Below are 25173 nucleotides of genomic sequence, written 5' to 3'. Positions count from 1 at the left end.
TGTGTGTGTGTGTGTGAGTGTGTGTGTGTGTCATCGAGAGTTCATGAGTGTATACGAGGGGCGCTCAATAAATAATGCAACGCATTTTCTTTTCGCGGCCAGTTTCGGTTGAAGAAATGTTGGATTTGTTGTGGAACATAGTGAAATATTCCATTTCAGCCCCGACATTTTCATGAAGTTCCGATGGTTAGTTGTGCTATACGTAGCCTTCAAAGTGGTGTCTTTAACGGAGCTGCTTTCCAGGCAGAGAGCTTTCACTGAGTTTCTTTTGGCTGAAAAGCAGAGCATCGCAGACATTCATAGGTGCTTTCAGAATGTCTACAGAGACCAGGCAGTGAACAAAAGCACGATGTGTCATTGGACAAGATGTCTGTCAGCAAGGCAACAAGGTTGCACGATCCTATCCGAACACCCGCGTGCAGGCCGGCCGCACATAGCTATGACTCCTGAAGTGTTGGAACGTGCGGACACTCTCACTCGAAGGTCATCGACGGATAACAGTCGAACAGATAACAATGGTACACCTCGCTGCCAAACTACACGTCTCTGCTGGTACTGCTGACACACTCGTCCACCAGTTGGGGTACTCAGAGGTGTGTGCCCGCTGGATTCCTCGCCGCCCAACAAAAGACCACAAAGAACGTCGAAGGGCCATCTGTGCGGAAATTACTTGCGCGTTACAAGGCTGATTATGACAATTTTCTTATCGAACATCGCCACAAGCGATGAAACATGGGTTCATCGACTCGAACAGGAAACAAAACGCAATTCACCGGAGTGGTGCCACACCCCGTCTCCTCCGAAGAAAGAGTTCGAAACCCGAAGCCGCACCCTCAGATGGTAGGGCCACTTCAACGTGTTCATTGCCACAAAAATGCAAACGAACTTTTCCTTCTTCATGACAACGGAAGGCATCTCACAAATCTGCGCACCTGACACAAGCTCTCAAAACTTCATTGGACTGTTCATCCTCATCCGCACTGCAGCCCTGATCTCACACTTTCCGACTTCTATCTGTTTACCCCAATGAACGACGCACTCCGCGCGAAGCAGTACGTGGATGGTGGGGAGATTATTGACGCAACAAGGCGGTGGCTCCTACGTGGACGAGTAGGACATATAGACCGTTCCAGTAATGTGACTTAAGGCCGTCGCTGTGAAGGAAAATTATATTGAAAAATACGATTTTGTAGTGAAAAGAGGGAGAATAATACGGTGTAATGGAATCCTGAATAAAACCACCCTGCTTTCAGAAAAAATATCTGTTGCATTACATATTGAACGCTGCTCGAGTATACACAACTCATTTCAGCTTCAGAACGTAAGCGTAAAGAATGTTTACAGCCAATAATCTCAGTTCTTAAATCTTCTGTACTAGAATGTTACTATAGCTTAAGAGAATCTTTTTCTTCTTGTAGCTACGGAACATGATCACGAAATTCTGGAATACTGTGACATCTTCATTTGCAAGCTGTTGATCAACAAAAGCTCTCTACAGATCGTTCAGTAGTATATAATTATAAATAACGAGTAAAGCATTTGGAGAAGGGCATTAAAATCAGAGATGGTACTTTTGAAAGGATTTGCTTGGATTCTGTTTTCAAACGAATAATATGAACTCGCGTAACAGTCAGTAATGCTTGCTTTAATGATTCTAAACATTTTCTTGATGCACATCTTTCAGTTTTCGCCACTAGAACACGCGAGTTCATTTGGCAGCTTAAGATAAATGTTTCAATTTGTAAATTTCTAGCTCTCAAGTCAGGTGAGCTTAGGAGATATAATGAACAGCAACAATGCATCTCTATCGTTGATTTATTATATCAGCGAAAGGTATTCAAGCCATGTTAAAGAAGGGCTAGTAACAACACTGGAAACTTTCCAGGTTTGCTATTCCGGCTGGACATTAAAATAAATTTTGAAATTTTCTGTTAACATGAATATGAATAAAGTATTTTACCCAGGAACACAAAGAATATTGCCAAAAGTAATTGCGAAAAAACATGCCATGATAAATGTTGATTCAAAGAACGATAATTATTGCTGCAAATGGTCAATTATAATTGGTCTGTCCCCAGCAAACAACACTGCAAGCTTCGTCTTCAGTTATCGCCTATATTGAGATGATTAAACCTTCCAAATATTTCACTTCCCAGCGATCTGAATCAGGTGGAATTAGTTGAGGAAAACGTCGGAAATGTATCCGTTAATGTGTTTTGTGTTCGGGTACTCTGAGCACGAGTGTTTGGTTGTAGGAGAGAGTTGGGTTGTTTTGGGGGAAGAGACCAAACTGCAAGGTCATCGGTCTCATCGGATTAGGGAAGGACGGGGAAGGAAGTCAGGCGTGCCCTTTCAAAGGAACCGTCCCGGCATTTGCCTGAAGCGATTTATGGAAATCACGGAAAACCTAAATCAGGATGGCCGGACGTGTGATTGAACCGTCGTCCTCCCGAATGCGAGTCCAGTGTGCTAGCCACCGCGCCACCTCGCTCGGTGTAGGAGAGAAAAAAGAATAAGAAGGAAATGAGTTTTAAATGGTTCCATTGTGTGTATCGCAGCATATTCACGAGAAACGTCTGGATTTCTTCGCTGGCAGTCAAAAATAGGGAATTGGCTGCGTATTTAGCTATTCTGAGCAATTCAGACGAGTCATCAGCGTCATGCCCAAAGCAAAGAAAACAGTACATAAAATCTGACGATTGTAGCAAACAATTAAAGCTACTATTAGTCAGTCATAAAGTATACGCGGTTATTGAATGTTCGTTAGAATTGAGTGCTACTGACATAATTCATGTTCATAATCCATGTTACATTTATTTCTGCGTACTGTGATCACTGTGATGAATATTCAAAGTTTCAGCTGTATCGAGGTGCTGACTGTATGGAATAGTTCAACAAACAGCTGTATCTGATTGCTGTCCGCATAAAAAATTACTTGTTGGAAAGCAAGCAGATTATTATTAGCGTCAGGAAGGAAAAACTTTTCGAACAGCTGGGACTTCCAAATTTTCCACATCTGCAAAGAATACGTAAAGCAAACTGATTTAAAGTGCAGAGACCATTGTCGTTTAACTGATATATTTCGAGGAGCTCCAGACGCTAGAAATTTAAAGTAATATCTGTAGTCATTTTATTCTTAACAAAATTCAACGAATATTATCCCTTCCGTTGAGCTACCTGAATGAAACCGAATATCGATATTAATGCTGAGAAATATATGAATGCGCAAAAAGAATTTGGAACGAATTTCCTTAAACTTAAGAATATCAGTGTTTTTACCAAAACTATGCATAACGTGCAAAAAATGAGTGATGTGAAGCTAGCAACTAGTTGGGAAGATAGGCATGGAGCTGCTGCTCTGATTGCAAGATCGAATTTCAGGTGCAGTGTTGTATTTAAGGATAATTTGGTTGCTATTGTGTTAACTAAACTTAACATTATTTTCAACAACCCCATAGCTGTCAGACTGGCTGTTTTAAATATTTCTTTAATGATTGTTGCAGATTTCCGTTTTGGGTATATGTTGAAGAAATGTGAGGCAAAAAATTATAAAATGCGTTACACAGATATGAATAGCTTAATGTGGCATGTAACTACAGTATCTCAAATATTTATGATGATTTTACAAGTTATGTTGATATGTGGCTGGACTCCTGGGGTTGTCCTGATAGTAACGTATACGAAATAACTTGCGCCAATAAAGCGAACATAGTTTAATGAATTATTAGGGGACAATACTGCAGAATTCATGGGAGTGAGAGGAAGAAGGTAGTCTGTTGTAACAGAAACACAACGCGTAAAACGTAGAGCGTAAGGTGAGAAACACTCATCAGATGATGAGTTAAGCAGTGATGATTACCCAGAATGTATAAACTATTGTTGTCGGTGTTGGTTTGATGTCGATTCTGATACGAATAACCCTGTCAGTGAACTGTCCACAGTAACTAACTCTCTGCCATACTTTTCTATTCATAACAATCCTGTCATACTATTTTCTGCTGCTGTTGATATTACACTACTACACTCGTCTGACCAGAAATCCTTGTTTTCTTTCCATTTCGCTTCATTGACTCCCACTATATCTAGACTGATCCTTATCATTTCCCTTTTCAGATTTTCTTCCTTTCCTACCACGTTCAAGCTTCCGACATTACACGCCCCTACTCGTAGAACGTTAGATTATTCCATCTTTTTCTCATGGCCACCTCCCCCTTGGCAGTCCCCTCCCGGAGATCTGAATGGGGGACTAGTCCGGAATCTTTTGTCAATGGAGAGAGCATCATGACACTTTTTCAATTACGGGCCACATGTCTTGTGGATACATGTAATGTGTTTTTAATGCAGTGGTTCCCATTGCCTTCTGCATTCTCACGCCGTTAAACATTGGTGATTACTCCTTCTTTTAGCGTCAGTTTCCCACCCCACAGTCAAGAGAGTCCCCTGAACATCTGTCCTACTCTCTGACCTCTTCGACAATTCCGTTGGAAGAACGAAGGTGACTTCTTACGTTGGAAATCTTCTGCCACCATTGCTGACGATTTTCATTCAAAACTGAAGCTGTGGTGAGGTTCGAATGCGGAAACCAGAACGTTTTGATTAGTAGGCAAAGACACTACCCCTACATCATAGATACGAACCACAGTTAGACAACATGTATGTTAACCAAATCCATAAAAGTGACATGCAAGTTTCATCCATTAAATTAATTAACTATGCGCGAAATTATGAAAGTACTAGGATTATCAGATGTCAAGTCAGAATGGTTACGTGATTACCATGAATGATGTTTATTAAAAATCTCAGTATTGTGTTGACCGTTAGGAAAAGCTTTTTCTGTTCAGACTTTGCCCGTGTTCCACGCTGTTGAGGAGGGAGACATATGCCTCCGCGTCCTAGCGTTGGCGCCGAGTGGGGAGGGACGACCTTCATGCTGTAAAACTCCGTGGCCCTGAGTAAAGACGTAAAAGAGATAAGTCAGAGTAGCCTCGCCGTAAGGTTGGCATTGCGGTCTATGTTTTTAGTCATAGAAGCACACTGCCTAGGTTAAAAGAAAAGGAGCCACAGACACCGCGTTCCGTTTCATTAGTTTGCAGGTGCTCGTTCGTTCTATGGTAGCGCGGACAATGGCGCAGCAGTCGGCGTCATAATAAATAAGGCACTGACCTCCATTACTCTGGAGTCAACAGACAGAGTCTGACCTGATTCACGCGGCAAGAATATGGTACCGACAAAGACCAGAGTTGGGACCTCGCTTGCACACCGTCCACGCCAGCTACGTGCTGAAGCTAAAGCCGTCGGCACACGGACCGTGCTGTCGAACGTCAACGTTGAGCGTGCCGAGTTCAACGTGCTGCAGAACGCTCAGAAACGATGCGATTTACGCATACGGTACGTGGGTCCCAGTGTGGTATAGGCGATCGCAACGCACTCCAGCGGCAGTTGTGAGATATTCCTAGTTCGTAAATCACACTATTTACTAAACGGGCGCTCGTAAAATTCCGAAGTTAGCTCTATTAAAACGCACATTTCCTCCATTGTCCATATGGTGGTCACGTTGTTTGATATGTAATATACAGAAATAATATCCATGTACATATTTTAAGGCAAAAAGGAAAGTACATGTCCAATCAATAAGCACACAGGCTTATAAAAGTTCCATTACAAACAGTTCGATACAAATTTGCAATAGTTCTACACACAAGAAAAAACATTATTTCATCATTCCCACATTTCAGTAAAATCCTAAGGTCATTCTTACCTGATCACTGTTGCTACCCAGTAACAGAATCTTTACAACATGTGAATTAATGAAACTTAAAGAAAAAGGAGCAAAATATCTTTATACAAGTAGCGCAAGCTGTCCTATAGATTAAGCCAATCGAACAAACTCACTCCTAAAACAAAGGTGAACTTGTATTTACATAACAACAAATATTATGGTTCAAATGGCTCTGAGTACTATGGGAGTTAACATCTGAGGTTATCAGTCCCCTAGAACTTAGAACTACTTAAACCTAACTAACCTAAGGACATCACACACATCCATGCCCGATGCAGGATTCGAACCTGCGACCGTAGCGCACGCGAGGTTCCAGACTGAGCAAATATTATGGTATAGACATATATTGAACTAATAATAAAGCATTAGAAACTATTACAAACGTGGCCGCGCGGTCTAGGGCGTTTTGTCATGGTCCGCGCGGCTCCCCCCGTCGGAGGTTCGAGTCCTCCCTCGGGCATGGGTTTGTGTGTGTTGTCTTTAGCGTCGGTTAGTTTAAGTTAGATTAAGTAGTGTGTAAGCTTAGGGACCGATGACCTAAGCAGTTTGGTCCCATAAGATCTTACCAGAAATTTAATTTTTTTTTTTTACTGAAAACGCGAATGTTATGAAAGAAGATTAAGATGCGGCGAGACGCGAACCACCACCACCACAGCACACGTCACATTGAGAACCGGTCACGCTATCCACCATGCTACACCTACGAAATATTGATGACTGCTAATACTAAAATGTTCCCACTTGCCAGAAGGATTAATAGTAGCTATGTTAATAATTGAAGTTTATTATAACAAATTGTATCAAGAACAATGCGTTTTTGGTGGATTCTCAGCGTCGTAGCCTTCAGATGGCATACTTTCATAATACGCAAATTACAGTAATTATTTTGCCACGAATGTGATGTTTCTCATTATTTTATTGCAACGGATCACACAGTTAACAACGGGTTCTCGAGTGATTCTCAATTTGCTGGTGCTTATAAACGACATATATATATATATATATATATATATATATAGGCTTGAACTGAATGACATTATGGCGGCTCCCGACTTAGGTGGCGTTGTGCCATCTCATTGGTCAATGCTCAGACACAAGCTCAAAATATCTGACATGATAGATATTGCTCTGCACGTTCGGAAAGACACCCGAATGGGCTATTCCATGCTCTGACGTCAGAAACTCGGCTCGCTCAACGCTCAACGTTCGGATTCACGGTCCGTGTGGCAACGACGTAAGTTGGTAAGCGCTACTGCCTCTACTGCCCCGTGCAACGAATAAGACGTCCATGGTTAATTACCGACTTACATTCTGGCTCCGTATAGTTTTCCCCAGAGTGCATTTGAAATTTGAATCATTTTCTTTATTTCCTACGCAATCATGGCAGTTACTTTGTCTACTGCTATACTGTCGTTCCTTTCTAACAGGCTAAGCTGGCGTAAGCGAACTTGATTTTTCAATAATTTTCGGATTAAATCTATTCCCCTATGTAACAGTCCTATCTGAGCTCATAGTCCCACATTGTAGACGTGTGGTTGCTATGATGGAATGGTCAACTCAAATATTGTTTTTACTTGAAGAAGATACCTGCATTTCGTAAAAATTCACCCTACTGTTTCGTGCCTGTAATCACCAGAACTGTCACAATTAAATTCATACAGCAAAATGCGGAAGAAAAATTTGCACTACGACCAGAAGACCGATGCTGCGAAGGTCATAATGACAGGATGTAAGGGAAACCTTATCTGTTAATAGGGAAGGAAGCGACTGTTATTATACATGTCACATTATACATGTTTATTATTCCACCAGTGGGATTTCGTCAATTCTTTTATCAGATTTCCATAAAATTGAAAAAAAGACCAAGCCCTATGTGTTACAATACCTGCGTGTTTTACGTCGCTTACCAGGCTGCTTAGAGTGACGTGGAAGTGTGAATTTTCGCCACTTCACGGATCTGACCACGCCAAAAATCATGGTAATATTACGCCTAGCGTACAAATCTAAGGATTTTTCTTGAGCTAGGTCATGCACAGTCGTAAACGAGTCCACTGACACGCTTCGACTCAGTCTCATAATTATGTGGAACTGCGAACATGGCAATGGTCTTCCAGTCAGAAAATGGTAATGTTTCTTGTATATTCTCTTCCGACATCTTGGTGTACTGTAAATAGGAGTCAAAGCGTGGTCCCACAGCAAAAAATTCACATCCTTGCAGAATGCCGCTGTTTTTCATCTTATTACCGTTGATGCAGTTCATGTGCAAGCCAGTTGACCGCCTGAAGTTCCGAGGGAGCCATTTCAGTAACAGCAACAGAACAGGTATAGAAGGAGATGCCCGTTTAATAGCAGCAGAAGGAACATTTCTTAGTTGTATCAGTATCTTAAAGAAAACATCTATTAATAATAATTTCAAAATTCACCTTTATGAATCAACTGCTGTACCGGTAACATTATATGGGTGTGAAGCATTAATAGTTGAAAAGAATGATAAAGAGAAAATTTAATATTCGGGAGGAAAATACTAAGGAAAACTTTTGGACATGCAATTGATGGAAATAACATGGGATGAAGGATAAGTAAAAATAAAGAACTGGTAGTTGTTCAGACATCGAAACATCGTCGAAACATTAAAGAAGAGGCGGCTGTTCCGGGCTGGTCATATATGAAGATTATCAAAGAACAGACTACCTATAATTCTGCAAATGACCCCCCAGGCTGCGACTAACAAAGCCATGTCTCCGCAATATCCTTTCTTACAGGAGTGCTAATCCTGAAAGTTTCGCAGGGGTACTTCTGTGAGGTTTGGAAGGTAGGAGATGAGGTACAGGCGGAAGTAAAACTATGAGCACAGTCGTGATTCGTACTCGGGTAACTCGGCTCCCAGAGCACTTGGCCGCAAAAGCCCAATCCGCCATACAGTTTTAATCTGCCAGGAATTTTTACCTACAATAGCATTCTGCAGGACAGCAGGTAGAACGAGAGAAAGACGTAGACCCAGAATTAGGTGGTGAGATAACATCTAGATGTCCATTGATCAATGGACAAAAAGTCCACTAGATAGAGAGTGAAAGTGAGCGTATTGTCAGTAAGGCCCTTTCCACTTGCAAAGAAACAGTAAAATTGCATTTAATAGCACTGCACGATCGTAACAGAAGTGCTGTTTTCATGTGATGACTTTCGTTTCTGAGCCCATTGTTAGTGGATGGAATTGCACTGGCCTTTCCAAAACAGCATTTCGAAATGAATGGATTATCGTCCGCCAACTCATACGGTGTCGGCAATTTCTCTCAGGGACTCATCAGCGCCTGTCCTTCTGACGACTGTACACACTGAAAGTTCCAGCAAATCACGCTGATGAGTCAGTCCAGAAGGCAGTGGGGTGGCGAGTGCCGTTCTGCGATCAAGGTGAAGCACTCGGCTCTGGCAAGGTAAAAGGGCGCAGCACCTGCTGAAAACCTGGCAACCCAGCGGGTTGCTGGAGCATAGTGGCACCATATTGTAAAAGAGATGTTGGCAGGTAGGGCCTACTCTATTCGTTCCACTGTGTCATCGAATATTGCGAGACGCCTTCAGAAAGATTTTTGGGTGAGATGAAAAGTGATTAGATAGTCCTATGGAAAGGAGGAGGTTGTGCAGAGTACCATAGAAGATACTGTGCAGGCCATGGTGATGCTCTTTGCTAGAGTCATGAATGCTCCAGCCAGGGTCTGCTATCCGTCACTAGCTAGTAATAGCTGAAAGCAGCAGTTGGCTCTTTAGTTGTAGGATCGACATGCAAAGGCTAGCTATAGAGTTCTAACCACCAATTCGAAAGAATGAAGTTAAGGGTATTATTTTCATTCCTTTACTTGTAGGCACATGTTTTCAGCTCATTTCGGAATTATCATTGTGCTGTACCATTTCGTTTTGGCACCTCTAGGCGCGTGTTACGGTACTGTGGTAGGGGGATTTCAGTGTGTACGGTGGCTGCAGACACTTACCTGCAAATAAAGAAATAATGAATTACGAAACTTTATTTTTTCGAGTTGACGATTAAAACTTTTTGACTACACATAGTTACCTATGACCCCTTTTCTCAATCTGGGGACTGGATAAGGCATTGCCTGAGGTATGTCACACGTCGCTAGGTCACGACAAAATGCAATACAGCATGTTGCGACTCCTCACTACAAGTGCTAAGGAAATTCTGCTCGTTTTTTGAATTTCCTGACTCTTCAAAGAAGCTATTTAAATCCTTCTTGGATAGTCCCAGTACCTACATAGTATTCCCCTTACCAGCTTTGCAGAGGATAGTCAACAGCGTGTTTGTCTGGAGCTTAAAATTAAGAGAGCGCCTTAGTCGCTTTCAGTGTGTGTTCAGCAGATGTCATTATACACTGACTTCTCTGGATGGGCACCAAGCAACAGATATATTCCGTGTCCTTAAGAAAGCTCTATGATATAGTCTGAGACATAATATTCTTGGGCAGTTCCACCAATGGCTTTCGAGGATGTCTGCAAGTTCTTTTTTCTGATTTTTCCTCACACTACGTAATTTTGGATATAAAGTCTTTCATTTATCCGGTCTTCCCTCTCCCCATGTTGTTTTAGACAGAAAGTCGGTTACTTCACACGAATTCTGAAGCAAATTTAAGTACAGACCGGTTCTCTACGCTAGCTGACAACGAGACAAATGTTGTTTAATCTTGTAAACTGTCAAGACTGTAGCCTAAGTTCATCCCTTATTTCTCTGACACAAGCGCTAAAATACGAGATGTCGAGCGCCTAAACAGCTTTCATCGTCAACAAAAAGACGTGAATGTCACCATTTATTGAGGACTTCCACATCCTTTTACTTCCTAATCCAGATTACATCCCAGATATTGTACCATAGGATATCTTCATTTACCCAAAAAAGAAAGATACCATATATGGGCATCATTCGAGTGCCTGGAAGCCGCTACGTCTGCCTACGAAATGTTCAACACCTTCCAGACGAAATACACAACAGCTAGGCTGTTGCAACAAAGCATGTCATTTATAGGAAGCCCTTGGGCTCAGTTGTTTCCTCAAAACTTTGAGAACAGAGCGTTTTTCAGTATTTCGCCATGTAACAAAGTACAGTACATTTGCAGACCATGCCATAAATTGCATAAAACCTTAGTTTTTTAAAAAACTGCAATAAACCTATCTACACCTCATTCCACCAAGAACGTTAACAAAACGGATATGCTTTATTAAATCGGAAAATCAGTTTAAGCCGGTTAGGCTCATCGAACTACAATAAATGTAAAACTACTTAGGCTGCACTAGACTTTATTCCGTTGCCTTAAAATATAAGATATCTTCCATCGACGATCGTCAAGCGAAAGCAGTGCAAACTGGATACTGTTGGACACTAGGGGAGGCGCCACGAGATGGATATAAATGTCCACATGGTAACAACCTTTGGAAGACACAGAACTATGCAGGTGGTAGTCTACTTTTATATGTTGGCCTCAATAGCTGAGTGGTTAGCGTGGCAGAATGCCATGCAAGGGGCCCAGATTCAAATCCCAGCTGCGTCGGAGATTTTCTTCGTTCGTGGACTGGGTGTTGTGTTGTCTTCATCATCATATCAGTCTCATCGACAGGCAGGTCGCCGAAGTGGCGTCAACTAAAATCACCCGCACGAGGCGACCGGTCTACCCGACAGGAGGCCCTAGCCACACGACATTTCATTTCACCAGTGAAATATAGGGTGTTTCAAAAAGAATATCTGTATTCCGAACACATGTATTTATTAATCGGTAAGACATACAACTTTGAAATTTGGGACACATATTTACGAATCTTTCAAGATTAGATTACAGATATCCAATACGTCCTCAAGCACCGACACGAACCGTAACACATCGATACTCGAATTCCTCTCATACTCAGGTAAGCATGTCCATCATCATCGCTGATATTATGGCAGCACAGATCCGGTTCTTAAACTCTTCTTGGTTCTGTGGTAGTGTCATAAACGTTGTCCTCCATGAAACCCCACAGGAAGAAGTCACAAAGTGTCATATCCAGTGACCGTTGACGACGAGTCCAACGACTCAATAGAGTTTCATTCAGACATTAACGTACTTGGCGACTCCAGTGAAGGGAGTTGAAAAATGTTGAAAAATTAAGTTGTCCTCGTTCAGCCCCTGAAACAACCAGTTTTCCAAATTAGTGGGATACTGCTGACCGTTGTCCATATAATCATCAAAAAAGAATGGACAGTAAACAGATGAGTGGCATATTGCAGAAAAGACACTGGCTTTGGATGAATCTCGCACATGTTCAGTGCGTGCATGTGGATTCTGTAAGCCCCAAATTCGAACATTGTGTTTGTTTACTTTCCTATTAAACTGGAAGACGCTTCTTCATTGAACATGTTATGTTGTGCGAAAGTGTTATCATTGTTAATAGCATTCTGAAGCTCGCCAGAGAATGTCACAGGTTTGTGTTTGTCGTCATGACGTAGAGCCTCTAACAGCTGCAACTTGTACAGCTTCATAACAAGCCGATGTCTCAAAACACTCCAGACTGTTGCCGTTGACAGTTGTAACTTCCAACTGGCATGACAATTGATTTTGCACGAAAGCGGTTTAAATTCGTGCAACGTTTTTGTCAGAAACAAGAGGGCGACTTTTCAAAAATGGTTCAAATGGCTCTGAGCACTATCGGACTTAACAGCTGTGGTCATCAGTCCCCTAGAACTTAGAACTACTTAAACCTAACTAACCTAAGGACATCACACACATCCATGCCCGAGGCAGGATTCGAACCTGCGACCGTAGCACTCGCGCGGTTCCAGACTGCGCGCCTAGAACCGCGAGACCACCGCGGCCGGCAGGGCGACTTTTTCCTTTAAACACACGTCCTGTGTCTACAAACTGTCGATACCCTCTGCCAATCTTCCATCCATTCGGAGGATGGTTTGGTACCTCAATATGACACATCTTTGCACTGTAATCACGGAATTACACTTCGCAAACTCGAGAACACAAAATGATTTCTTCTGCGGAGTAGCCATTTTGCAACATTTGACAGTAACCAAGCAAACAGAAGACGACAAAGACCCAGCGGCAACGAATATAAACTAGACAGTGTACTCGTTCCTCCAAAAACCGAGCACCGGCGCAGCGATCGATAGTTTTGGCAACATAATACTTTGCAATACGTATACTCTTTTTGAAACACCCTATGTTTGCAACATAGGTATAAGTCGCAGTGTACCTAGAAACCACAGGTGTGAAGCGTTTTATCTTCTTCTGACGTATGTCGTCATGTTTGCGAGTATCTTTGGAAGGTGTGCGCTTTGTTTGCAGCTGACTGCGTCTTTGCGCATCCATCAAACACCGAACGCGGAAAAGGAGTGCCACGAGGCAACTGACGTCTGACTGTGTAATCACCTCCGGTTTGCCAAGTACGCCCTCGTTTCCAACTCGGTGCGAAGAGGTAGACAAAAAAACTTATTTTTAAAGAGTTAAAACAGGACAGATTGAATGACGGCATGCAACATTGCAGTAAAAGGAAAACTGCTTTGTTTATTATTTGGGAACGCTAAAGTACTCGTAGATCGTCTACCCAACTAGTGTGGCACTGAAACATTCATTGACCAGTGAAGTCGGATAGACCGTCAGAGACAGGCACCTCGTGTTCCTGCTGCTAAAAAGGCGAGTGCACCGTTCGGTTTTTATATATTTTTACGAGCTTCCAACAGGAGCGACTTATTTACGGCTACCTGTGTAGTTACTATATTATTTTTGTAATTTCTTGCGTGTTTGAGTGCTTAATAGGCCCCATATTATATTTTAATAACAGCGTAGCGTACAGTACTGCCGCTGTTAGCGACCCTCATATCATATAGGCTTTTGTTTGTTTTGGTTCGTGCAGCTCAGTGTCATTTAGACAGTGGGTGAAAAAGCACTTCCAATTCCTGCTGTTAATAAGCCGACTACACCGTTAGTTTGTTACATATTTTTACGAGATTCAAATAGGAGCGACTGCAGCAATGGATAGGAACTGTGGTTGCTGTGTACCGATGTGAGCTGAGTTGGCGACCCTTCACTCACAGCTCCAGGCTGTGTTGGCTTCCGTCACACAGCTTGAGGCTGCTGCCAAGGTGCATCACTGTGGGGGGTCGGATGTGGGGATACAAGGAACGTCGGGCACGTCCTACATGTCCCCCAATCGGTCCACTGCTGTGGCCACCCCGGGTACTGCCTGCACTGAGGTTGACCCCCCACTTGTGGTCGAGTGGGAGATCATTCCAAAGTCTGGCAGGCAGCAAAAATTTTTCCAAGGGGCCGATAGTAGGACCTCCCCAGTTTGTTTGATGAACAGGTTTCGGGCATTACCTGTGGCTGACGATGTCTCTTATTCAGATGCAGTGGTGCACCCTGTTCCAGGGGAAGCTCCTCAACCCGCAAGGTCCTGGCCGGCCGCTGGTGGCCGAGCGGTTCTGGCGCTACAGTCTGGAACCGCGCGACCGCTATGGTCGCAGGTTCGAATCCTGCCTCGGGCATGGATGTGTGTGTTGTCCTTAGGTTAGTTAGGTTTAAGTAGTTCTAAGTTCTAGGGGACTTATGACCTCAGCAGTTGAGTCCCATAGTGCTCAGAGCCATTTGAACCATTTGAACCAAGGTCTGGGCATTCACAGAGGGTGGGTTTTCTGGTAGTCGGGTGCTCCACCATTAGGCGCATAATGGGGCCCCTTAGGAACATGACTGCCGAGCTGCCGAGGAGAGGAAGGAAGCCAGTGTGCACTCCGTGTGCATACTGGGTGGGAGTCATACTGGATATGGAAAGGGTGCTTCCGGATGCCATGAAGAGTACAGGGTGCAGCCAACTGCAGTGGTGGCTCATTTCGGTACCAGTGACGTTTGTCGCTTTGGTTCAGAGGAGATTCTCTCTGGTTTCGGGCGACTAGCGGAAATAGTAAAGACTGTCAGTCATACTTGTGAGATTGAAGTAGAACTGACCATCTGCAGCATCGTCGATAGAACCGACTATGGTCCTTTGGTGCAGAGCCGAGTGGAGAGTCTGAATCAGAGGCTCAGACGGTTCTGTGACCATGTAGGCTGCAGATTCCATGACTTGCGCTACTGGGTGGTGTGTTTCAAATGGTTCAAATGGCTCTGAGCACTATGGGACTTAACATCTCAGGTCATCAGTCCCCTAGAACTTAGAACTGCTTAAACCTAACTAACCTAAGGACATCACACACATCCATGTCCGAGGCAGGATTCGAACCTGCGACCGTAGCGGTCGCGCGGTTCCAGACTGAAGCGCCTAGAACCTCTCGGCCACCCCGGCCGGCAGGTGATGTGTTTCCCGGTTCCACTTAAAAGGCCAGATGTCCACTACACACAAGCAGCTATACGGATAGCGGGGGCTGTGTGGAAGGGACTGGTCGGTTTTTTAGGTTAGAGGGTCTCAGGGAACCACAGAAAGGGCGTCCGTCTAAAAGGGGGCAAGTAAAACACAGTAAGTCAGTTGTAGAAACGATCAGTATTGTAGTTGTAAATTATCATAGCTGTGTTGGGAAAGAACCAGAGCTCCAAGCCGTAATAGAAGGTACTGAAGCTCGAATAGTTATAGGTACAGAAAGCTGGATAAAGCCGGAAATAAATTCAACCGAATTTTTTTCAAACGATCTAACAGTGTACAGAAAGGGTAGATTAAATACAGTTGGTGGTGACGTGTTTATTGCTGTCAGAAGTAGTTTGCCTTGTAGTGACATTGAAGTATATAGTTCCTGTGAAATAGTATGAGTAGAGGTTATACTTGACAATCGGACTAAACTATTAATTGGATCGTTTTACCGACCACCAACTCAGAAGATATAATTGCTGAACAGTTCAAAGAAAGCTTGTGTCTGGTTTCAAATAGGTACCCCACTCGTACAGTTATAATCGGTGGTGACTTCAATCTACCCTCTATATGCTGGAAAAATTATGCGTTTAAAGCCGACGGCAAGCATAAAACGTCATCCGAAACTGTACTGAATGCTTCCTCAGAAAATTATTTTGTACAATTAGTTCATGAGCCCACTCGAAGCGTAAATGGTTGCGAAAGCATACTTGACCTCTTAGCAACAAATAATTCTGGACAAATAGTGAGTATCGTGACGAATACAGGGATTAGCGACCACGAGGCAGTTGCTGCTAGACTGAATACTGTAACACTTACAACCAAAAGAAACGCAAAGTATATCTATTTAAAAAAGCTGATAAAAATGCTCTTAGCGCCGTTTTAAGAGACAGTCTTCACTCCTTCCGATCTGGCCATGTAAGCGTAGAAAAGTTGTGGAATGATTTCAAAGAGATAGTATCAACAGCAATTGAGAGGTATATACCACATAAATTACTAAGTGATGGTACTGATCCCTCATGATACACAAAACAGATCAGATCGCTGTTGCAGAAGGAGCGAAAAAAGCATGCCAAATTTAAAAGAACGCAAAATCCCCAAGACTGGCAAAGTTTTACAGAAGTTCGAAATATAGCGCGTACTTCAATACGAAATGCTTTTAATAATTTCCATAACGAAACTCTGTCTCGAAATCTGGCAGAAAACCCAGAGAGATTCTGGTCATACATAAAGCACACCAGTGGCAAGACGCAATCAATACCTTCAAAATTGGAAATTTGTGGTAAGTTACTATGGGACCAAACTGCTGAGGTCATCGCTTCCTAGGCTTACACACTACTTAATCTAACTTAAGCTAAGGACAACACACACACCCATGCCCGAGGGAGGACTCGAACCTCCGACGGGGGGAGCCGCGAGAACCGTGGCAAGGCGCCCCAGACCGCACGGCTACCCTGCGCGGCCAATACCTTCACTGTGCGATAACAACGGTGAAGTCCTCACTCGGGCATGGGTGTGTGTGTTGTTCTTAGCGTAAGCTAGTTTAAGTTAGATTAAGTAGTGTGTAAGCCTAGGGACCGATGACCTCAGCAGTTTGGTCCCACGAATTTCTAATTTTTTTCATTCGATGTCGATAACAGTTACCGTAAAGCCTAACATAAAATGTTCACATTGCCCTAGAAAGAGAAAAATAGTTTACTTTTTAAAATCGTTAATGATTTTTAGATGTGTCAATTACTGTAAAAGAAACAACTACCATAAAGTCATCTCTTAAATGTTTATTAGTTTATTAGTTTACTATAGCAGAGTTATTAAACACGGTTTTCCGGAACTCCTTCATCACAGAAGACGAAGTAAATATTCCTGAATTCCAATCAGAAACAACTGTAAAGATTAGAAACATAGGAGTAAATGGCTCTGAGCACTATGGGACTTAACATCTATGGTCATCAGTCCCCTAGAACTTAGAACTACTTAAACCTAACTAATCTAAGGACATCACACAACACCCAGCCACCACGAGGCACATAGGAGTAGATATCCTCAGTGTCGCAAAGCAGCTTAAATCACTAAAGAAAGGCAAGGCGTCGGGTCCAGATTGTATACCAGTCAGGTTCCTCCCAGAGTACGCTGATATAACAGCTCCATATTCAGCAGTTTAAATCACTTAAGAAAGGCAAGGCGTCGGGTCCAGATTGTATACCAGTCAAGTTCCTCTCAGAGTACGCTGATACAACAGCTCCATATTTAGCAGTTTAAATCACTTAAGAAAGGCAAGGCGTCGGGTCCAGATTGTATACCAGTCAAGTTCCTCTCAGAGTACGCTGATACAACAGCTCCATATTTAGCAGTTTAAATCACTTAAGAAAGGCAAGGCGTCGGGTCCAGATTGTATACCAGTCAAGTTCCTCTCAGAGTACGCTGATACAACAGCTCCATATTTAGCAGTTTAAATCACTTAATAAAGGCAAGGGGTCGGGTCCAGATTGTATACCAGTCAAGTTCCTCTCAGAGTACGCTGATACAACAGCTCCATATTTAGCAGTTTAAATCACTTAAGAAAGGCAAGGCGTCGGGTCCAGATTGTATACCAGTCAAGTTCCTCTCAGAGTACGCTGATACAACAGCTCCATATTTAGCAGTTTAAATCACTTAAGAAAGGCAAGGCGTCGGGTCCAGATTGTATACCAGTCAAGTTCCTCTCAGAGTACGCTGATACAACAGCTCGCTTACAGAAAGATCCGTACCTACCATTAGCTCTTACCAACTGAAATGTCCGCCCACGGTAGCTGAGTGGTCAGTGCGACGGAATGTCAATCCTAAGGGCCCGGGTTCGTTTCCCGGCTGGGTCGGAGATTTTCTCCGCTCTGGGACTGGGTGTTGTGTTGTTCTAATCATCATCATTTCATCCCCATCGACTCGCAAATCGCCGAAATGGCGTCCAATCGAAAGACTTGCACCCGGCGAACGGTCTACCCGACGGGAGGCCCTAGTCACACGACAAATAATACCAACTGAAATCGAAACTTATGTAACCAGGCGACTATTGTCCAGTCGTGTAGGGTCCAACCGACATGTTGACGACCCCATAGAGCCACTGCAAGCCATTTCATGCTATCAGCACAACCACTCGCGTCAGTCTTCTGCTCCCATAGGCCATTAACGCCACATTTCGCCGGACTGTCCGTTCGTCACACGATCCACACTGATATCTGCGGTTACTTCAGGCAGAATTACTTGTCTGTTAGCACTGACAACTCTACGCAAACTCCGCTGCTCTCGGTCGTTAAATGATGGCCGTTGCCCATCGCGATGTCCGTGTTGCGAGGTAATGCCTAAAATTTCCTATCCTCGGCACACTCTTGTGACTGTAGATCTCGGAGTGTTGAATTCCCCAACGATTTTCGAAATGGAATGTCCTGAGCCTCTAGCTCCAACTACCATTCCGTTTTCAAAGCCTGGTAATGCCTGTCGTGTGGCTATATTCGCGTCGGACACCTTTTCACGTGAATCACCTAAGTACAAATAACAGCTTTGCTAATGCAATGCCCTTTCGTACCTTGAGTAGACGATACTATCGCCATCTGTATAACTGCATATCGCTATCCCATGAACTTTGTCACCTCAGTGTAAAGTTTTAGAGTTACACAGCAAACAAATTGTTGCACTTAGATCCGGCTGCGGTGGTCTAGCTGTTCTAGGCGCTCAGTCCGGAACCGCGCGACTGCTACGGTCGCAGGTTCGAATCCTGCCTCGGGCATGGATGTGTGTGATGTCCTTAGGTTAGTTAGGTTTAAGTAGTTCTAAGTTCTAGGGGACTGATGACCACAGATGTTAAGTCCCATAGTGCTCAGAGCCATTTGAACCATTTTGTTGCGCTTAGAAAATGACTCAGACTTTACTGAATTTTAAATCGAAAACTAATAAACATTTAAGATATAACTTTATGGTAGTTGTTTCTTTTACAGTAACTGACACATCTAAAAATCATTAACGATTTTAAAAAGTAAACTATTTTTCTCTTTCTAGGCCAACGTGAACATTTTATGTTAGGCTTTACCGTGACTGTTATCGACATCGAATTAAAAAAATGGGAAATTTGTGAGACCAAACTGCTGTGGTCATCGGTCCCTAATTGCAGAGCTTCATTGTAGCGTAGTTAGTAGATGCACTACATTCTGGAACAGAATGTAAACTGACAAACTGCCTATTGGCTTCTGTCTCGGGTTCTTCGGCCGACGTTCATCTAATGATTTTTCTGACGTTTCGCCAGCACGAGTGGCTGGCATTGTCAAAGCTTCACCCTCTATTGCCGGTGGTGAACTGGAGACGAGCTCGCGGCCGCAGATTATATGTACCTGGCGCGCCAACGTCCGAGGGCTTCTCCGCGGTCATTTCCGGTGCGGTTCTCCTATTGCTACCTGCGACGGTCGTTCGCTGCAGTACGGGAAGCCACGATCCGTTTACCTTAAGGCTTTCCTCTTTCTTGTTGAAACTGTTTGCGTGTTTTTGTATTTCTACAGCTTCTCTAATCAAGCGCGTGTGATAGTGCCTTTCTGCCATACATTCCCAGAGTGACGGACAGAATCGGCCGTATATTGCGCAAACATGGCGTAAAGACAATTTTCAAACCGACAAGGAAGATCAAAGAGTGTCTTAGATCGGCGAAGGAGAAAAGAGACCCACTTGCAATGTCGGGAATATACCGTATACCATGCACATGCGGAAAATTTTATGTCGGAATGACTGGACGATCCATTAACACCAGGATCAAAGAGCATAAGCGACACTGCAGGTTGGGGCAGGTGGAGAAATCGGCCGTGGCAGAGCAAGCACTGAATGAGACCGACCACGTAATAAAATTCGCCAACACGGAAGTTCTGGCTGTAGAGAAGCACTATCACACGCGCTTGTTTAGAGAAGCTGTAGAAATACAAAAACACGTGAACAGTTTCAACAAGAAAGAGGAAAGCCTTAAGGTAAACGGATCCTGGCTTCCCGTACTGCAGCGAACGACCGTCGCATGTAGCAAGAGGAGAACCGCACCGGAAATGACCGCGGAGAAGCCCTCGGACGTTGGCGCGCCAGGTACATATAGTCTGCGCCCGCGAGCTCGGCTCCAGTTTACCACCGGCAATGGAGGGTGAAGCTTTGACAATGCCAGCCACTCGTGCTGGCGAAACGTCAGAAAAATCATTAGATGAACGTCGGCCGAAGAACCCGAGACAGAAGCCAATAGGCAGTTTGTCAACAAGTGGCCACGAAAGCCTTAACAATTTTGTAGAATGTAAACTGGCAGAGGGCTCGCGTTTTTTCCGTCTTCGCATTTTCTAAATGATTGTGGGAGTTTCCTATGAAAGTTATAGGTATAATTTCCGTAATATTTACTGTTATGTAAATTTAAGTCAGGAGTGAATGTTAGTGAGTTTGTTCGATTTGGTGAAGTTTTACAAGCTGATGTCACTACTGACAGGAGATATCTCTTTCCTTTTTGTCTTATTATATGTCCACGGATATTGAAGTTTTTGTTTATACATACCACAGACAGAACAACATAGCTAGCATATGGGCAAGAGGTTAAATGTGCATTTTAATAGAGCTAACACAGGAATTTCACGATTGTCCGTTTTCGTGAACAAACTGGATGGTTTGCAAGCCAAGTACAGCCGACAACTGCCACTGGAGAGTGCTGAGAGCTTACAATCACGTTAACCTACTCGTCCATGTATCGCCGGCGCTGCGTCTCGTGACGTCGGATATCCCATCCACGTGCACAATGGCTGCCTCGTCACATGTAACGACAGCTTAAACAGAGACATTTGCGGCCTTCCACTGATATCTTTGTAAATCCATACCTCTGTCACTTTTTGTTCAATCTCACTGACGTTTTGCACACTTATATAGGGATCCAATATGCTTTAAATAATTTTTACAGAAATGTTAATAAAAATTTAACGCTGTGAGAGAATTTTGAATTTTTTGTTACATTGTTATTTTAAGGTACAGTTTTTCATTATTTCGAGGCAAAATTGGCAATTTTTTCCTATGGTAAAGTAATCTACACTAATAAATGTACAATTATATGCAGTAACATTTTGGTAAATTATTTCTATTGTTTTTTGTAATATTTTGGATTTGAAAATTTTTACGGACAAATTTTCCCTATATTATCAACCATGAAACTGTTTATAATGGATAGATTTGTTCTATTTAAATATTGCTTCCACGTACAAGAATAGGTGTACCAAATTTCTTCGAAATCCTTCCAATAGTTTCTCATATATGTGTTCCTGAAAGAGGGAACCTTAAGTTGCAGAAAAGTCGTTTTAAAGTTTGGATGAAACGTTTTAAAAATTTTTAACTCATACCTTAGCTAAAACTGGTCATATCCGTATTCCAGTTCTTCCTCATCATCCTCTGCAGCACTTTTAGGTCCTCTGTTCCTTTTCCTAGAAATTTTACATACATTCTGTACTTAAGTCTCCGTCTTCGCAATTCGTTGCTCATCGATGATCCGCAGTATCTGCTCAGTAAAGACTCCAGGTGTAAAGCCCAACTTACTGAGGATGTGAAGTCTTGCATCATTAGAAATGCTGCAGCTTCCTAAGCAAATTTGAAACAAACACAGGCTTTGGACATCTCTACCAAATAAGAGCATTGTAATATTCATTTGGATTCTGTGTTTTGTCATGCTGACATTTTTCTAGCAGTTGCTGTGAAACCAGTGCTCAAAAAGTTGTTTTAATGGTCATCGCAACGTCATAAGGAAGGTTATTTTTACGGCTGTGAGATTCCCCAATTTCCTTGCTTTTCAGAAATTTTCGCCATTCATTAGAACATAGGCCATGTTGAGGTGTAGTGTCTGTCGACAAAGTAATGTAACCAAGTAGCCCATACTGCCTTCCTCGTATTAAACAAACTTTGTTAGTCTGTTTTTACCTCCCAGTGTCTTACCATCCTCTAATAGCTTGCCTTTATTATCTGTAACAAGTCTTCTGAGTCATCGACTCATCCGCTTCTGAATATGGCCTAGTCTTTTCTATAGGGCTGGCTTTCAACTACATTTTTGAAAGCGCTGGAGTCTCCATCTCCTAGATAATGTGTGTATCTTACTCCATACTTTCGCAAATACCTACGGAAAATGAGTTTCATACCAGCACCTTCTATCCCACACTGGAGGCTACATAATTATTGTTACAAACAGCTTTCTGATGTTCTTGCCATTCTGTTTCTTTACCTGCATCATTATATTTCTTGTGCAAGGAAGGTGCAGAACAATATTAAGACATCACCTATTAAGTCTACCATTTTTCCAGTGTTGACACTAATGACTGTTGAAACTCCATGCAGTATAGTATGACCACTCTTCTTGCAGGAACTGTCGCAGGAAAGTGCTATATCTTTGATATCAGTATCATTACAATTTCCTTGAATTGTCTCATGGACTTCCAGTTTCATACTGTCTCCACTTACTTCTACAACTGCACTGAGGAGAGTAGTGTTCATTGCAATAAATTTTATGGGAGGACCAAGCATGTTGATAATACCACATAAACGGTTTCCACCGTCTCTTCCAATCCCTATACTCTTAGTCCATAAGCGACTCTCATATTGGCTTCATACATTGTTAATGGCCTTCGATGTCCCAGCATCACAGTTTTGACATAAAATATGCAACATGCAAACCAAACGTTCTCTCTTTTCATCATACACCAAATTCACATTTCCTCCACAAAAATATCACTTTAAGGATTTTCTAAATGCCTCAGCCACCAACTACAGATCCAGAATAGTGAAAGCCATATTTCTGTCGTGATTTGTTTCTTCTGACACCATAGCCTTCCCAAGTTTTAGTTTAGATGCACTTGGAGGCAAGCTAATGTTTGCATCTGCAGGTCCAACTCTAACCTCAATGTCAGGTTTTCAAAAAATGGTCCAAATGGCTCTGAGCACTATGGGACTCAACTGCTGTGGTCATCAGTCCCCTAGAACTTAGAACTACTTAAACCTAACTAACCTAAGGACATCACACACATCCATGCCCGAGGCAGGATTCGAACCTGCGACCGTAGCAGTCGCAAGGTTCCGGACTGCACGCCTAGAACCGCGAGACCACCGCAGCCGGCGTCAGGTTTTCGTTTTATTGGAAATATGGGACTAATTATATTTTTTAAATACCTTACTACAACTAGGCATTCTAAGAAACGATCAATATATTCAACCTTGCAGAAAGAATGACACAATAAATCCAACTTCACTCAAATTTCACTAAACACCAAAAAACTTGTTTACAAAGCTCCACAGAATTCTATACAACACTGCTTGGACCACAAAACGGCTCCACTGCCTTCTATACAACACTGTGTGTTGTATACACAAAAAAATCACAGCCTTCTAAATTTATACACTACTGGCCATTAAAATTGCTACACTACAAAGATGACGTGCTATAGACGTGAAATTTAGCCAACAGGAATAAGATGCTGTGATATGCAAATGATTAGCTTTTCAGAGCATTCACACAAGGTTGACGCCAGTGGCGACACCTACAACGTACTGACATGAGGAAAGTTTCCAACCGATTTCTCATGCACAAACAGCAGTTGACAGGCGTTGCCTGGTGAAACGTTGTTTTGATGCCTCGTGTAAGGAGGAGAAATGGGTACCATCACGTTTTCGACTTTGATAAAGGTCAGATTGTAGCCTATTGCGATTGCGGTTTAACGTATCGCGACATTGCTGCTCGCATTGGTCGAGATCCAATGACTGTTAGCAGAATATGGAATCGGTGGGTTCAGGACGGTAATACAGAACGCCGTACTGGATACCAACAGCCTCGTATCACTAGCAGTTGAGATGACAGGCATCATATCCGCATGGCTGTAACGGTTCGTGCAGCCACGTCTCGATCCCTGAGTCAACAGATGGAGACGTTTGCAAGACAACAACCATTTGCAAGAACAGTTCGACGACGTTTGCAGCAGCATGGACTATCAGCTCGGAGACCATGGCTGCGCTTACCCTTGACGCTGCATCACAGACAGGAGCACCTGCGATGGTGTACTCAACGACGAACCTGGGTGCACGAATGGCAAAATGTCATTTTTTCGGATGAATCCAGGTTCTGTTTACAGCATCATGATGGTCGCATCCGTGTTTGGCGACATCGCGGTGAACGCACATTGGAAGCGTGTATTCGTCATCGCCATACTGGCGTATCACCCGGCATGATGATATGGGGTGCCATTGGTTATACATCTCAGTCACCTCATGTTCGCATTGACGGCACTTTGAACATTGGACGTTACATTTCAGATGTGTTACGGCCCATGGCTCTACCCTTCATTCGATCCCTGCGAAACCCTACATTTCAGCAGGATAATGCACGACCGCATGTTGCAGGTCATGTACGGGCCATTCTGGATACAGAAAATGTTCGACTGCTGCCCTGGCCAGCACATTCTCCAGATCTCTCACCAATTGAAAACGTCTGGTCAATGGTGGCCGAGCAACTGGCTCGTCACAATACGCCAGTCACTACTCTTGATGAACTGTGGTATCGTGTTGAAGCTGCATGGACAGCTGTACCTGACACGCCGTCCAAGCTCTGTTTGACTCAATGCGAAGGCGTATCAAGGCCGTTATTACGGCCAGAGGTGGTTGTTCTGGGTACTGATTTCTTAGGATCTGTGCACCCAAATTGCGTGAAAATGTGATCACATGTCAGTTCTAGTACAATTTATTCGTCCAATGAATACCCGCTTATCATCTGCATTTCTTCTTGGTGTAGCAATTTTAATGGCCAGTAGTGTATTTTCCAGGTTCACAGGCAAAATTGAGCAACAAAATTTTTCTGCCACTGGATACATTGACAAGTGGGTATGGCGTATTACACTGTTTACAATTCTAGTCTTCTTATGCCATGTGTGATTTCTGGCACCGTCTCCCGTTAAGGATCCCAGACTGATGAGCATTACTCAGGAACCGGTCGAACATGCCTTTTGTAGGCCACTTCTTTC

The 25173-nt window shown here is 43.2% G+C and overlaps 1 protein-coding gene across 2 annotated transcripts in view; it reads left to right on the top strand.

Annotated features, from left to right (window-relative positions):
• The window catches only part of LOC124545201 (fatty acyl-CoA reductase 1-like), a 269460-nt gene that overhangs the window by 173535 nt on the left and 70752 nt on the right, over positions 1-25173 (top strand). The window lies entirely within an intron of this gene.

The sequence above is a fragment of the Schistocerca americana genome, chromosome 8, assembly GCF_021461395.2.
Source record: "Schistocerca americana isolate TAMUIC-IGC-003095 chromosome 8, iqSchAmer2.1, whole genome shotgun sequence".
In the NCBI taxonomy this organism is placed as follows: Eukaryota; Metazoa; Arthropoda; class Insecta; order Orthoptera; family Acrididae; genus Schistocerca; species Schistocerca americana.
Note: the sequence above shows the minus strand (reverse complement) of the source record. Positions and strands in the feature narration are given on the sequence as shown.